Here is a 12,739-nt window from a genome sequence, read left to right as displayed (position 1 = left end):
TGTTTTGTTTTGTAATTTATTGTTTATGCTTTAATATATCGGAATATGAATCGGAAAGGATTTAGTAACTTTATGATAAGGATGGTTGGAGTAATTCTAGCAGGTTTCCGTACTGTTGCCAGATATGGAAATTCTTTAAGAACAAAAGGGGAGTCCGACAGGGTGACCCCATATCTACAATTCTCTTCAATATCAGCATTGATGTAATTCTGCAAGAAATTCATCGAGATAGTCAAATCGTTAGTATCTCATCGATTCCTAACAAACCTCGGTGTCTATGTTACGCTAATGATTTTACTTTAATTGTGTGTGGGAGTCCCCTCGACACCATGAAGTCAATTAAAAGAGCCTTAACTCTTCTACAAGGATTTGCCCTTTCCTCAGGATTAAAAATGAGTCCAGAGAAAACAAATATTTTGAGTTCCTATGAAAATCTAATAAGAAAAGGCTGGCCATATTTCTGAATCTCTGGGAAAATCAAACTCCTAGGGTCATGGGTTGGGGCAAATGGAATCCAGAAGAACAACACAGAGATTCTTAAGACTATTGAGCGATTCTGCGGCCTCTTCAGTAACTTGAATATGAACATTTGGGACACCATCATAGTATGGAACACCTATGTTGTTCCTAGAATGATACATCTTTTAAGAGTAATACCATTCACAGAAAAAACCTTTAAAAAAATAACTCTCATTATAGATTCATTAATCAAAATGGGCAAGAAAAAGAATATTTCCTATGACAGACTCCATGCTCCATTAAGGAGTAGAGGACTATCCTTGATGAACCTAAGCGAAATGTGGAAGGTTTTAAACCTTCATGGGGTCAGAAATGGAAGGAGCCCTGGTTCTATGTCCTTGATAATTTTATAAAAGAAAGGCAAATCCACTTTATGGATAATCCTTGTGCAGGTTACCAAAAGGTATTACAAACTCTGGAATGCTTCACCTAACGGATGGGAAATTTATGTAGAGGAGTAAGACATGCATCAATGCATGCTGAATTTTCAATCGATGGGAAATGCCCATTCGTGAGTAACTTAGCTTCCCAGAAGTAAGAACTCTCTCAGCTAAAATTGCCGCGGACGGCAATTTTTCGAGTCTCCTCATAGACAAGATGGCTAAGTAATACTTCAAAACTATTCTTGGCCCTTATAGAGTTGTCCAAATACTTTTTATACCTTTCAGGATGATAATCTTAAGTGCTACTACTCAAGAAATTTGAAAGTGTGCCACAAAAAAATGTATGAAACCGTTCATAGACTATTTAGTCAGAAGAGACATGGTAAAAAGTTCATACAATAGCATCAAAACTATTAAAAATAAATATATGTCGTCCGCTGAAAAGTAGTTTAAGTACCAACTTCTTTCTGGAACTATGCAAGTAGGAGCAAAAATATTTCGGGACCAAAGAGGTCATTCATTGTATCTTCTGCAGGAGGGTTAAGTGAAGCCACATAACATTTTTTTTGGCATTGTGCTTATCTAAAGGAACTCTATGACGGGATCTCCTGCGAATTACTTCGAAATTTTGGAGCTACGATCTGTAGAGATGAGATACTTACTCACTACAATGTGAAATGAGAAAATAAGTAAATTCCATAATTACCAAAACTCAGCAGATGATTTACACCAAAACATCAGTAGGGAAATCAGATATCAATGGCATCATCCCAGCGATCAAATTATTAATTAAAGTTTTTAAAAAAGATAAATTAATTTTTGTTTTGTTTTGATTTTATCTTTGGTTGTTGCTATTTTGTTTTCGGTTTATTGTATGTATAAGTATTCCTTTTTTATTTATGATAACTGCGTCCATTTTAGTATAAATATTGTTGAGACTAGTTTTGTCTCTAATTGTTTTACCATTTCGATTTTCTTATAATTTTTGATCACTAGTTAGACTAATAGAATAAAGTTATGTCAGTTTTATTTATTAAAAATAAATGTATAGAATATGAATTAATTTCAATCACTCAAACTTCATTAATTATTGATCCAATGGACCACCCTGTATAAATAAGTTATAGACTTTCATGATATTATATGGAATATAAAGAGACAATATATTTATTTAATACATATGTAATATTGAATTCATCCGGTGTTATCTTTTAAATGAACAAATATCCTCAACATTCTGTACATATTAATTCATCCTTTCTATATATGTTGAGGTTATAGACGGTGGAGTGTAGATAAGCGGCGATAACCCTAGAAGTGAAGGAACAAACAAAAAGACGGAGCAATAACAACTTTGTTTCAACGGGTCAATGCATTTTGTTATTGATTTAAAAATGACTTCATGTACACAAATATTTTTTTAAATAGACTATGTGCAATGTATTTAAATACATCTGGTGGATACTCTTTTGAAGAGAGGAATAACACGTTAAATAAGGAAATATTCGCATAAATCTACATACTACAAATAAATAATCTTGTGTCGACCTCAAAATTTTACATCAAGTTCAGTATAAAAAAGACAGTTCCTAAGGACTGATCTTAAATGAAGAAAATATAGATACGACAAAGTATGCCAAAGACTGTTCCACTGCCTTCAACTATCAACTTTAGTATGCTTATATAATAACATTTTGCTGAAACATACATAAATTTAATAGGATGATCGTTTACTTCAGGAATTTAATATAATACCGGGTGGTACATTGAAATCTGAACACTCACTAATTCAATAATTAATAAATATATTAAAGCATAAACAATTAGTCTCCATACAAAAGAGACCTGAGCTCTACAGCTTAAGAACAAGTGGCGATACGTGTTTGACGTATTGCCATTCGCGCTATCTAGTAGTTTGGCGTCTCCAGGACCACCCTCTACGCTATCAGCAAGTCTGAAAGGTTGGAGAAGAAAAATTCCTCCGTCAAACACGCCAAACTTGATCTGGAGGAGTAAAAGTAAACATCCCAGGCCTATCCTCTCTAGTCCATATGGGGCCATGTAAGAGATCTCAGGGTTTCTCACGAGACTATCCAAAGAGCTATAAAAAGTGAGTGGAAAGAGCCTTGTGAGAGTGGAAAGAGCCTTTAAGAGTGGAAAGGCCACTTTGGACACCAGCAATGAAAAAAAAACCCCTATCACTTCCGTTGCAAGACTCTTTTGAGTTATTTGAGCTCTTTTGGTACCTTTGGCCCTCTTAAGCCTTTTATGCTAACCCTCTGTACTATACCTTTTGACTGCATGTCGAGAGGAAGGCCTGCAGTGTCTGTCACCCAAACAACGACGTCTTTAACCCCACTGTCAGCCAGTACGGCGACAACATAACAGTGGACTAGATCTGCAGCTGGTGACAGGGCTTCTGCCGCCGCCTGGCAGCCATCATTGCAGCTAAGGGGGTACATTAATGATTAAGGGAGCTCAGACATGAATCTATTTATAGTATTAATCTTGTTGAAATTTTATTGTGAATTAATAAATTATATCTTGTGGAAGTTTAACATTTAAAGTGATCTCATTTCTTCGCTAATTACTTTTTCCTCGGTATCAAATTAAATATGCAAAATTCTTCATATTATAAAATTGACATTGTTTCCAGGGGCGTCTCCAAGATTATATATATTTTTTTTTTGGGGGGGGGAAGGGGCCTTAGTTTTGTTTTTGTTTTAAAAAAACTGAAAAAGTAAAAATTTTTAGGAAAAAAATTTGAAAAATTATAATTTTCCACAAAAAATTTCAAAAATTATAACTGAAATATTGAACTTTTGGAAAAAAATTAAATATTAATTTTTTTCCAAAAAAATTCAAAAATTTATAGCTATTCAGAAAAAAAAAATTTTGTTAAAAAAAATTTAGAAATCCATAGCCTTTTTCAAAAAATTGTAAAAATTAAATATCAAATATAAAATTTTTTGGAAAAAAATTTCAAAAATCCAAAGATATAAATAAAATATTTCAAATATTAAATTTTTTGGGAAACAAAAAATTTAAAAAACCTTAGCAATTCACACAAAATTTGAAAAAATTAAATTTTTGTAAAAAAATCTGAAAAATGTAAATAAATTGTGCAATTTTAAACTTTCTAGTAAAAAGCAAAAAAAAATTAATTTGGGGGGAAGGGGGCTACAGCCCCTCGAGACCACACACTGAGGACATCCCTGGTTTCCTTTGTATTAAACGGACTTTTATACAAAATTGAGCTTCAATATAATTTACATTAGTATCAAAATGTAAGCATAAGTCTTTAAATGAATTTTTTTTATGATCACTCTCACCAGCAAGTAGTTTTTTGTTATGGCACCTCAAGTTTTTACATGGCTGTAATTGCTACCTTTGAAAAATTCAGCTACATATTTTTTCATTCTACATAGTATAAAATGACTAACTTTGAAAGTATTCTTGTCACTTTTCAAGTACTAATCGATGTACAGCGTACGTCGTTTTTGTTTAACAACAAAGTTTGAGCACCAGTTAAAAAAGGGCATCTATCAACGAAGTATTGTGGTAAAGACTGAGTCTCCTTGTTGCAATCCGCCTCGAATGAGACAAGGTTGAGTTTGCAAACTTCTTGATTTCTTTTGTAGAACCGTAAACTGGAAGGGTCTATAATGGTGATTATGACTCTGGTCCGTGCTACATGACAAAGGAAACGTTGACCTGATATTAATAACTTAGTTTTGTGTTTGGTTTCCGTACTCACTGGACTTCAATAATTAGTTCAGGAGAAAATCCATTAAAAAAAATCGTGTTGGTTGCTAAATAGAGGCCACGTCCTGTAAGTTCCTTCTACATTATACATATATCCCCCAAAAATGTTTTCAGAGCAATTAAAAAAAAATAATACAATAAAACTTTGAACAAGTTAAGGAGTTGATCATTATTATCAAATTTACCTTATATATACTCTTGAAAATGAGTGAATCACACAAGACTTACATGGTATCCACAATATGTAGAAATCTGTAACACAAACAATTTTAACTTTTTATAAATGATTTTACAAAGTAATTATGTCTACGGATTTCTAGTAAGTATTTTACTAATTTTTTAATGCGTTCATTATGAGTATTAAGCTCAATTTGCCAAAAGTACAGAAATTAACGCAGAAGAATAATTAATGATTTACAAACATGCAGAGTATGTTGAACATTTATTTATATACCTGAAAATACCTGGGCTCTTTTTATTATTAACAAAAGATATCACATAACATATTATGTGATAACAATTATGTTCATACATTTAAATTAACACCTTACAACTCCCCAATACCAAGAGAATGAAGTTGTCCTATAATCATTTATACATTTTTGTAAATTGTAATTCGTTCTGGTGTGATGGTTGATGTATTACAAACAAAAATTCATTAATAAATGAAAAATGGGATCTCATCCAAACGTGGATTTTCATTCACATTATGGATCAATTCAACCTGATTTAATAATTTAATAATTTGGTCCTGCAACAAGATGGCGGTCATACCCACTCTGTCAATGCTGCTCAAAGTTGGCTGAGTAATAACATCAATTTTTTCGCCAAAAAAGATATGGCCCCCGTATTCACCCTTTGGACTAGGCATTCTGGTCGTCTGTAGAGTCAATAACCCTTAGGTACGAAAAAAATCATGACCATGAAGACATGGATGATATCACCAAAGAATACATAAGAAAGACGGACCAATCCTTCACGATATGGATGGAGTTCATTTTGGAGGCCAAAGAGGCTACTTCGAAGATTATAGGAGACGGTATCGCGTGTCAATTACCATGTCCAAATATTTTTTTGTACATGGATTAGTGGTGACGTAAATATATCTCGTTAAAGTAAAAGTGGATTGTTCAGATTTCAAGTCGCACCAAGTACTTTTGGGAAATAAAGTGTAGCTCGAGCAGGCTTGTGGATCGTTTTTTTTTGATTGGCCATCAATAGCGATATTATATCACTGATCGCAGTATCGCAATCGGTCCTGATCTTCATATCGCAACAGAAATAGCAAAAAAATTGCGACACAATCAATTGCAATGACCCTGTTAATCACCTTAGTAGCTGAGATTGACAAACGCTTCGGAACCTACTTTGAAATGAACCAGATGCTGGTCGGTTCAGCTCATCTCCCTCTATTCAATGTAGCCTTTCTCACTGAGAAGAATCTAGAAAAAGGAAAGAGTTCCTTTTTGACCACCTTATTTGAAAATCAGCCATCTAGCCAGCTGTCTAAGGATTTGCAGAAAGAGAGTAATTTCTTCACCAGACGCCCCAAAAAGATGGGTACGGCCAAGCAGGAAGTTGAAGGTCTGGAAATGATCTTGGCCTGCCGGAGGATAAAAATGTATTTCAAATATACAATGTTTTACTTCCTAGTGGTGTCAGCAGCGATTGTTTGTTCTCCAAGGACAAACAGATCCTGAGGAGGACTAGACAGAGGCTGAGAGACGACAACTTTGAGAAGCAGCTCCTGTGAATGTTAAATAAGAAATAGAAGAGAAACGATTTATGTAGATATTTCATAATTCGTTGGCAGACTATATTTTTTTACATATATAGGTTTAGTTATGGGTTTCAAGAAATGGTATATTTGAATATGATTGCAATTAAATTGATCTGATTGCTGCACGCAAATCCCCCTGATCGTAATATTCCTATATTGCAGTGAATTTCTGATAGGCATTTTTGATGGGATCGTAATTTTTTTCCTGATCGCTCACATGCTTGCATTCGAGTACCTTGTACAAGGGTCGTTTGAAAAGCCCGTTCCAAGTCCGAGAAATGGTGCTACTGGCGTGTATCGAGGTTATGTTTAGTTAGTAGCACCTCTTGATAGAACACACAACAACTTTCAGCGAGATCGGTCAATTTCTTTTTGTTTTCCATTCGAATTATCCATCGCTATTTGACTGTTTGAAAACCAAGCTGCAAACAAAACGCTCCAACTCGAGATACCTACAGCACTACCAATCTCACAAATCTTTACTTTTCTCTCATCCATCACCATATCATAGATTTCATTAATTATTTCTGGAGTAGTAACCTCAACAGGGCGTCCAGAACGTTCAGCGTCACTTGTGCCCATATGGCCATTCTGAAAATTTTGAAACAACCTTTAAACTGTTTAAGTGGAAGGTGCAGAGTCCCCATATTGTTTATCAATCTGCTTTGGGCTCTCCTGAGTCGTTTTTCCGTTCATAAATTATTGTTTAATCAACACACGAATTTCTTTTTTGTATATTTTTTGCAAATTACCCCACTTCCTCGATTCAAAGGAATGTCAAACATAAAGAAATGGATCGATCTGGCTGAAAGTTGGTGTGTGTTCTTCCAAGAGATGCTACTAACTAAACATAACCTCGACAGTAGTGCCATCTCCAGAACTTTAGACGGACTTTTCAAACGACCCTCATATTTTTAACAATCAAATTATGCCATAGAACAGTGACACCAGGGTATACTATTTTAATAAAAATACAAAATATATTACAAGATATTATATATCAATGACAATCTGAAGGATATATATTTTCATATTACAACTTATTAGTATTATATATTATCTAACAAGTACACATACAAAATATTTTATGGTGGTTACTGGATACACACCATAAACGCACTCATATATTATGTAGACAAAGTTTGCCTGTAAATCTAAAAATACCTATAGTATATATATATAAATGTACAATAATAAAACCTTAAACACTTCAACGTGATATAAAAATAAGTATTTGAGAAACTTTTAACATAACTGTTTCTCTTTTCTCTATCTTCCCTTCTCCGTTTCTTTTTGTACGATAAAAAGGAAGAGGAAAAAAACCTAAGAAGCTGCATGCAACCAGCCGGCCACTATGTACTCAGTACTCACGAGGAGGAAGATGAGGCATATAGTTTGACAAAGCAAAAGAACCCACTTTCAAGAACAACAACAACAACAACATCTGCCTTGGTAAACCTTTTTGAGTGTGTGCACCCTCTTAAGTTAATAATATTTTTCCCCTTAGCTGCCTAAGATGACCTTCTTTGTTATTCTTTTCTCTCCATACTCTTCAATATGTATTAATATTGGCATATAATGATTAAGTCAGTTTTAATAAGAGTGTACAATTTGAAGTGACGGTATGGGTGCCCCCTGGGGGTGGGCTGTAGGGGCTGTAGCCATACACCCAATTTAATGAATTTTGCATTTTACAAGTAATTTTTTTTTCGTCATTTGGGCCAATTATCTAGCAGACCAAAAAATTTAATATTTTGAATTTTTTTTCTTAAGATAAAATATTTAAAATTTAAGTTTTTAATTTTCTCCTCCTAAGTTTTTTTTTTTTAAATTTAATATTTGAAGTTCAATTTTTGTAATTTTTTGTGAATAGCTATGTATTTTCGAGGTTTTTTTTTTTGTGAATAGATTTAAATTTTTGAAGCTAAAAAAAAAAAAATAAGATAATATTTCAAATTTCAAATAAAATTTTTTTATCCATTTAAAGTAATTTTACAATTTTTTTTCCAAAAATTTAACACTTTTTATAAAATATTAGTTTTTTTTGAATAACTAATTGTTTTTGATTTTTTTTTTAAATTTAATATTTGAAGTTCAATTTTTCTAATTTTTTAGAAAAAAATTAGTTTTTTTGTGAACAGTGTGAATTTATTCAAAAAAAATAACTTTTCTGAATAGCTATAAATTTGTTTGAAAAAAATTTATTATTTCAAATTTTAGCTTTGAAAATTTTGTACAAAAAATTTATTATTTCAAATTTTAGTTTTGAAAATTTTGTACAAAAAATTTAATTTTTAAATTTTCTGAGTATAGCTATGGATTTTTGCATATTTTTTCCATAAAATTTAATTTTTGAAAGTTTTTTGATTAAATATGGATTTTTGGATTTTATTTCAAAAAAATTCCAAAAACCAAGCCCTTTGCAAAAAAAAAAAAAAAACCAAAATATTTCACCCTGCTGATGACCCTGAATAGTGCACGTATTTACATTCTATATCACCAATGAATGTTGGAATACCAGAGCATTGACTATTTTGAAACCCCCTTTATGATAAAATTTATTGTATTATGTTTTTTAGTGTATATACCGGCAAATCTTCCAAGTTACTTATAGGGTATCCAATTGATTAGTATACTATATTTAATCCATGTTGTTAAGCCTATTCAATGTGGATTTTCCTTTATGTTGAGGAGCTCTGGTGGTATTTTGTTCTAATAACATTTACTAATCATATTTAGGAACTATAATAAAGTAATTTTCTAATAATAATATGGAAGATAAATTTTCAAAAAAAATTCAATGTTACTCTCCATTTCACATAAACACACTCACACGTAACTACTCAATACTTATTTCAATTCATATGACGTGTTTTCTCCTCAAGAATGAAATAATAACATAATTAGAGTTCGAGAAAAAAAAAGTAATATTTTGGAATGACTTAGTTAAGAGCGCTCACTAACAAAAACAAACAAACCGGTGCTTTTTGTTTGCTACATACGAAAGGCTTGACGGTTAGTTCATTCTTACATAACGGCGTTGATTCAAATTTTAACATATTTTGTAAATACATACATATGAATCATGATATACAGGTTTGATCTTATATAGTGCTACACTTAATGAGAATTTTAATAAATCGGGTATTTAATAGTCGATTGTCTTCAAACACCGTGAAAGATAGGGGTGGGCTCAAGATTCCTTATGTAAAGTATCGACTCAATTAAAAAAACAAAACAAAGGAGAACAAATAAAATGGAGTAACAAAGGAGTGATACTTTGAAGCTTCTCTCATGTGGCATGTCCCCCATGCTCATATACAATGAGCTAGGTTGCACCCGTACCCCTGTTTATAGTGATAGGGACTTATTCTAAGCCACCACGGTCTTGAGTGCTGTGTCCAGCAGACCTCAAGTCTGCCCTCCCATTTTTTGGAGAGGAAGGGACGGCTCTAAGAAGATGCTTACATCGAACTTTTAAAAAAGAAAGTGCTACCATGGCCCAGAGTAAAGTTCAGGGACAACTTTGTTTTCACTCAAGGCCGAGCTCCGTGTCATCGTGCGGATAAGACCCAAGCCCTCCTCCACAACAAATGTATATACTTTTGGGACCCTTTTATCGAGATGCGAACCTCTTAGACTACTCTATCTAGGTGCATCTGGAGGATAAGGTGTGTGCTACTCCTCACATGATCTTCCAGTATCTATAGGCTTCCATCAGGGAGGAGTAGACCATGCTCGAGTGGGACTGAATAGTCCAGGGCCGGAAGGGTTTTAGGCCTCGTATTGATACAGTAATTAGAGGTGAGGGCTCACATATTGAATAAAAGTTGTGTCAAGTACTATTTTTAGATAATTTTGCTAAAAAATGTCCTCACAAAACCTCTCGTTTAAGTTTCACTTTTGAAAAATTGAAAACAGTAAAATGTGTACCTCTAGATCAGATCGACCCCCTATACATCCGAGAACATTAACACAGACAAATAGAAACCGTTTCTTTCTAAACACACACACATATGCAATATTTCATTAATACGACTACATTTTTATTTCGTAGATGAAAAATATATATATTAAATATATCAGGGAGCACTGTAGTAGTGCCCCCTCTATACACGCTCGATGCTTTATGCACATGCCTGTAATACTTAGTAATACGACTGAATTGTTATTTCTTAGATCAAAATATATGTAATAAACATGATGAAGCTCTAAATTCACTATTGAGTGCTGTTTTTTATACATTCAGACATAAACACAGTTAAATTTTCCTTTATTAGTAATAGATACTCTGATTTACTCCAATGCATAATAAACAAAAAGCAATTAGTTAAATATTTGTAAAGTCCATTGAGTAATAGTAATAAATTATAAGAGTCCCTTTTTCTCATTACTTCTACAATAACTGAAAATAATGTCTTTTACAAGGACTATCTCATTATTTGTAAGGGCGTCCTTATTAAAGAGTATCCATTTTTATATTGGTAAATTGTGTTTTTTGATCATTAATATTCCCCATAAAAGAGCAGTTTTATCTTGAGTTTTGACTAAGTAAGGATACATTTTTGAGGCCTTTTACAAAATTAATTAAATTTGAATTTTTGTTTTTTAGAAGATTATTTTATTTCATTTTTTTACAAAGAAAATATTTTGGAATCTTTATTTAAAAAAAATAAAATAAAATGCATGGTTCTTTTTTTAATTATTGTCGAAGTGACATTTATGTTTATTTTTTAAGAAAATTTTGGTGTATATTTATATTATAATGCTGTGCTTTCTTGTATTTCTTTTTTCATACAAGAACTTTTTTCCAAGGACCAGAAAAAATGACCCCAATGTCCCTTATCACTATCACGGATTCCACATTTAATCCTTTGAGCACAAATCTAATGTTTAAGTCAAATAAGAATTAGTGTCGATAAATATATTCACATTTGTTGGTTCAAGGGTACAGTTGCCTTCAGGACTTGTCCCTTCCCATTAATGTTTACAGAAAATCATTTTCCCAGAGGCAATTTTAGGGAGGGACATCGGATGTAAAAATCTTATATATAAGAAAAAGTAGAAAGAAATAAGTTTTGACATTTTATGCATAATAAATCTTTAATTCAATTTAAAAAGAAATTTCATTACTTCATGAGTATTTCATAATTTGTTCTTTTTGATAAATAAGAGAAGCAATAAGCTGTTTTATACTTAAGCTCCGTTTCCAAAAGGACAAGAATACAATATCCTGTTGATCCATCGTCGTATATACATATATTTGCCATATTTTTATTTTTAAGAAGACATTTTGGCTACACAAATGTCTTGATACACTTTTCTAGTAATGTTATTTTAAATAATATAGTATCGAATAAAATGGTATTTAAATATCATGAAATATATATATATATATATATACGAGTATGTTATTCTATATACTCATGGTGGAGAAATAACATGACAATGATGGTCTGGGAGGACTTAAAATATAGATAACAGTTGGGTTGACTGATTTATTTGATTAATTACCAGATAATTTTGGCCCTGTTTCCCCCTGTTTCTTTTTCGAGGAAAGGTTGCGTGATACAATTTAGATAATGATGTGTCGTCAGTGCTCATGAAAAAAGAGAGAATACCTCTGAAAATTTGATGTGTAGTGTTAATTGTAAGTCCTTGTTGGAGTCAGAGTAGAATTTAGGCTCGATGTGAAATTAATTCTTGTCAGGGTACTTATTTATTTCCTTCTTCCTTTCCTCTCTCATCCCTTCTGATTGCCGCATTTTAAAGACGACATTACTCCATCAGCTTATGTCTGATCCGTCTGTTTTTGGTGTTAATTTTTTTTCCGGGTCATAGGCTTCAGTTATTGTTTACCACTTCTAGGGATAGCATCATTTTAAGTGCTCAAGAAAAGTCACTATGTTCAATGAGACAGATCGTAAGTACGCTGCTATTCAGATTATGCTTAGTGATAACATGAAATTAAGCAATGCTGACATCTCTGGCCTTCTGTCAATGCCAGTTAGAATGGTCAGAAGTCTCAGGAAGCAGCTGGAGGAGTCATCAGACCCGATGGACGTTGTTGACAGGAAGAAGAAGGAGGAGAAGAGAACCAGGATTGTCCGGGACGTCACCTTCATCAACATGGTCAAGGACATCATCGACGAGGACCCCCAGTTTTCCATGAGAGGCATGGCGAGGGACCTGGGCGTGGCCGGGTGGACCATGAGGGCTTGTGTGAAGGAGGACTTAAGGTTCAAGTCCTACGGGCGTCAGACAGCCCAATTTCTGACTGAAAAGACTTAAG

The sequence above is a fragment of the Lepeophtheirus salmonis genome, chromosome 13 (genome assembly GCF_016086655.4).
Source record: "Lepeophtheirus salmonis chromosome 13, UVic_Lsal_1.4, whole genome shotgun sequence".
NCBI lineage: Eukaryota > Metazoa > Arthropoda > Copepoda > Siphonostomatoida > Caligidae > Lepeophtheirus > Lepeophtheirus salmonis.
The sequence above is the reverse complement of the archived record's forward strand: the minus strand, read 5'-3'. Positions refer to the sequence as shown.